Here is a 5,473-nt window from a genome sequence, read left to right on the forward strand (position 1 = left end):
ATCAAGCGCTATCATAACTGGATCTCATGAGGACCTCCATGGTTGAATTGCTGCAAAGAAACCACTACTAAAGGACACCAATAAGAAGAAGAGACCTGCTTGGGCCAAGAAACCCGAGCAATGGACATTAGACCGGTGGAAATCTGTCCTTTGGTCTGGAGTCCAAATTGGAGATTTTTGGTTCCAACCACTGTTTCTTTGTGAGATGTAGTGTAGGTGAACAGATGATCTCCGCATGTGTATTTCCCACCGTAAAGCATGGAGGAGGAGGTGTTATGGTGTGGGGGTGCTTTGCTGGTGACACTGTCTGTGATTTATTTAGAATTCAAGGCACACTTAACCAGCATCCCATCTGGTTTGTGCTTAGTGGGACAATAATTTGTTTTTCAACAGGACAATGACCCAACACACCTCCAGGCTGTGTAAGGTCTATTTGACCAAGAAGGAGAGTCATGGAGTGCTGCATCAGATGACCTGGCCTCCACAATCCCCCTACCTCAACCCAATTGAGGTGGTTTGGGATGAGTTGGACTGCAGAGTGAAGGAATAGCAGCCAACAAGTGCTCATTATATGTGGGAACTCCTTCAAGACTGTTGGAAAATCATTCCAGGTGAAGCTGGTTGAGAGAATGCCAAGAGTGTGCAAAGCTGTCATCAAGGCAAAGGGTGGCTATTTGAATTATCTGAAATATAAAATAAATTTTGATTTGTTTAACACTTTTTTGGTTACTACATGATTCCATATGTGTTATTTCATAGTTTTGAGGTCTTCACTTTTATTCTACAACGTAGAAAATAGTAAAAATAAAGAAAAACCCTTGAATGAGTAGGTGTGTCCAAACTTTTGACTGGTAGTGTATATTATAGTTATATTATAGTTGTCAACATTGCTGTTACAATGTGTGGCGGGTGATGGGGAAATTAGGCAGCAAGGCTGTAACCCAGGGTTGTCAGGACACTGGTCTGTTTCCGCTGTGTAAAGATACTGTAGACATGCATAGAATAAGGAATTAGTCATTTAATAGGATCTCTCTGGATATATGCTAGTCTCCCTCTGCAGATGTGTTGCCTCCCACATTAACAATGTTGCAACATACTGTTGCCCTAGGTCTGGGATTTCCCAGACTAGATAGATGCCATCTCAAAGGACACTGTTGATTGGTGGCGGAAAGTACATCATTCTCTGCTCTCTCTCTCCCTGTTCCATGGGTCATTTCCATAGCCACCTGTGATAAGGGCCTCTGTGGAACTCGCCTCAGGGTCTCTATGTGTCACACTATAGTGCTCATAGGGTTCTGGTCAAAAGTAGTTCACTATGTAGGGAATAGGGTGCCATTTGGGACACACAGGTGATATAAAGCTACAACATCAGGTCAGTTAAGGCCAGGGTTACAAGTTGGATAAAAACACAGAGAGAAGCAATAATTACAGTTTTTAAGTACTGTTTAAATGGAGAGTGGTATAGTGAGATAGCTAAAAGGATGTAGAGCGGTGTGTTGCATTCACAGCCAAGAATGTGCTATTGTTTATAAGTGAGATCAAGAGCATTGGGGTTGACTTTCACACCCCTCATTTGTTTGCCTGTAATTTTACTGATGATGGGGTCCTGTGTGGCTCAGTCGGTAGAGCATGGTGCTTGCAACACCAGGGTTGCGGGTTCGATTCCCACAGGGGACCAGTATGGGAAGAAGTACACAAATGTATTCACTCACTACTGTAAGTTGCTCTGGATAAGAGTGTCTGCTAAATGATTGAAATGTAAAATGTACTAAACCACAAAGCTCCCACAAAGGCCCATTGTGTATTAGAAAAGATAAGTCAGGTAATATTGAGTAGCTGGCCAGTGCATGGGACATTTGGTTTTGTTAGGTTGTTGTGGAAAAGGACAAAATAAACTGTTCACATAATCAAAAATGACAGAAGAATTGTTTAGGCTAAATTGTTTTCTATGATGCCATTATTTGATAGGTGTCTGATGACACATATACTTCTGATCCACCAGTGGAGAGAGAATTGGGAGACACCCAAAAACAGTTCTGCTTATTTTCATAATAGCATGTCATTACATCATGTGCGTGGTCATAGTAATATTGTATCCAGTTACACTGACTGACATTAGATCGATGGAACGATACCAGTCATCAAAGGGGATGGAAATAATTAATCTACGTTTGTTGTATAATCTATTTTCTGCCTTTGATATGAAAGATACAGTATACAGTATGTATCCATAGTTCTCTCCCTGGTTGTATTATGACAACATAAGAGAGGCCTACAGTAAGACGGTATTACTATCCATAGTTCTCTCCCTGGTTGCATTATGACAACATAAGAGAGGCCTAAAGTGGTCCAGAATATCCACTCCTGCATTGTTATAGTGCTTGCATAATACTGTACAAATCAAACATCATACTATCTTACTATCTGGTCCAGTGAATCACCACCCAAGTTATCATTGGAGTGGCCAGTTGTTTATCTGTTATCCTGGCCAGTGTCAGTTGGAGAGATTCCACTCTCTGGGACGGGCTATTCAGGTCTGTATATCTGGGATGGGCTATTCAGGTCTGTTATGATGACAACTGCTGGTGTTGGCAACACCCTACACAGGGCTATAATCCTAGGGCTGTAATGGATAGGGATAGACTGAGAGGAGGGTATGCTTTGAATGTGTTGTGCATCTGTTGAAGTCTGTCAGTAAGCACATGTGTATGAGCTGACTACCCTCAATCCTTTTCCCCATGCCATCGTGGCATAAACGGACTGCTGCCTCTTCAGTCTTGTAACCATGAAAACTAAAGCTAATCATCGCAAACCTTCCATTATGATAGCACATATTCTCTCTCTCTCTCTCTCTCTCTCTCTCTCTCTCTCTCTCTCTCTCTCTCTCTCTCTCACCTGTAAGTGGGCGTCAGGGCGCTGAATGTGATTTATGTCTGACTCCAACTACAGAAGGTCGACCTTGATAACCTCCAAGCGCTAAATAGCTAGGGAAGGGCTACCCCACACAAGTCTGATAGATAAAACTCTCTCTATCAAATGTTGTTGAATGCTGCAGGCTCAAGAGGAGGAAAAGCTATATTTTCTTTGATGGGCAGAGAAGAAAGAGAACCGGATATTTTCTAGGACAATCCTACCTCAACAATGTAGGGTCACGAAATGGTTGTAGGGTTACGAAACCCATTCTGTGATGAAAACAATGTAGGGTTATGAGTATGTACAGAAATGTGATTATAACAAAGACTTGATATATTATGTAAGGGCGGGGAGATTAAATAGGGAGATGTGTTTTTTTGTGTTAGCGCCCACACATAGGTTAAGTTCAGATGACTCTGTTACATAATAGGCGCATCCCAAATGCCACGCTATTCCCTCTATTGAGCACTACGTTCTCTTTCTAACGCCCAGAGAAGACTCATCCATATTGTAATTCCGATCAATGTGAAAAACAAACCCTGTCTGTGAACACAAGGTCAGGGGAGCCATAGAGATGCAGTAGTGTTCCATTTAATTCTGTGGTCAGAGCATTCAGAAAAGCATCTCTAGCCTCATCTAGTCTGTGTTCTATGTCCATTGGGGTATACATACAGTAAAGTACACACACTAAAGGGTAAAAAATAATATGTTTTGAGCAAAATAGTGTTTTTTAGACAACTGCAAATTTCAAGGAGTAGGTCATTCAAGTGGTGATGTCATCTGCCTCCCCCTTGCTTGAGGAACAATATAGGAGCAATAGAGAACAAAAGATGAAGGGCTCACTCCCCCACTTGTGCTATGTCATGACTTACCTGGACCACCTATTGACATGTGCTTTTTGTTAAAGATGCACTCCGGGAGCTTAAGCACAACAAATTCATAACATATTGCAAAAATTGGATTGGTAGCATATCAAACGAATTGCAAAATTCTTATGATATCATACAAATTGTAAAATTCATAACATATCACATGAAATGGATGACATAGTACACAATTGGATGATGTAGTACACTAAAAACGGGGACCCGTTTTGGCTCGTGAGCACCACTTTCAGAACTACTGGCTGAAATTATACAGAAGTTCAAGAGTGCATCTTTAAGTAAATCAGGTGTCAAATGAGGTGAAAAGGAGACTGGAGTGCCACTTTAAGGCTGTGTCATAACACCTTGATTAATTGTTGTTATGGCTTCAGCTGTGTCATACTGACATCTGTGTCCACAGGTTTCCACTTAAGAAAAGCTCCTCCTTAAATTGCATTTTTTTTTTTTTATTATTTTATGTGACCAGTTTAGTTATTTTAGTGCATTGCTGTGTTCTGCACATCTAGAGCAATTGGAATATACTTTTCTTTTGTGGAAATAGTTTTGAGAAATTGATCTATCAAGGCTCATCTGCTATTGGGGGACTATAACCCCAACCAGGACAACAAGAAGTATTAGGACATAGATAAACAAACACAAAACCAACACAGAGAGAAAGAGTAAGGATTTCTGAGGGATTACGTGAGGATAGTTCAGGCCTTGAGGGAAACAAGCATTCAGACGAACAAACAAACAAGCAAAAGAGCACTTGGAAAGGAGGTGGGAACATCCTGAACATTGAGAGTATCTTAATTTGTGTAATGTGTTGTTTCATTGAAAAACACATTTAGGGTGTGTTTGTAAATTCACTCTGGAGTGCCAGAGCATGCTCAGAGTGCGCTCTGTGCGTTCTGTGACGTCACGAGAGGCTACACAGCTTTCAGCGGGATTGCTCAAGTAGTGCAAGGAGACAAGGTTCAAACAAAACAAGGATTTTATTATAGGTCTTGGGAAATTAACGAAAATATAACAAAATTCTGTTCTCTTGTGGCTCTTTAAGGGTTAACAGTTCAGGGATGTCTCTTCCACATCCAAAATCATAATTCTCACTCGCTCAGATAACTTTTCCCCAGCCTTACTGTAGTCCACGTTGCAGCTAGTGGCCAACCCAGCCAAAAGTCCTTCCAAATGTCTCTCACGTATTTCCACAGGTGCATATATCCAAAGGTGAGTATTTCCCAAAGGTAAGTATCTCCAAATCCTTATATTCCTCATGGAAGTGGACGTGCAGCACTCTTGTCCTCCAGAGAGCCCAGGTTGGAGACTGTGTCTCTTCCCTTCCCAAACCTTCAGCTCATCAGCTCCTCATTTGTTCCAGCTGCGTGGGAAGATTGGCCATAGAGGGGTGGAGTTCCCGACCATACCAGCAGATGGAGCCATAGCTGTCTGGGTTTGCAGCCACCTCAGGGGGATGTAACGTCCCTCCAGGACACAGCCTCTCGTGACATCACACATCCCCCTCCTCGGGACCGACGTCCTCGTCGGGGTAAAGGCAGCGAAGAAGGCATCACGCCGGGAGAGGGCGTCCGCATTGCCGTGGTGCTTGCCAGACTGCTCTCTCTTCAACTCCTCCAACTCTAGGACCAGGGACTCAGCCTCCTGTTGTCTCTCCTTGAGTTTCTTACTGAACGCATCAG

Source organism: Coregonus clupeaformis, unplaced genomic scaffold (genome assembly GCF_020615455.1).
Source record: "Coregonus clupeaformis isolate EN_2021a unplaced genomic scaffold, ASM2061545v1 scaf0080, whole genome shotgun sequence".
In the NCBI taxonomy this organism is placed as follows: Eukaryota; Metazoa; Chordata; class Actinopteri; order Salmoniformes; family Salmonidae; genus Coregonus; species Coregonus clupeaformis.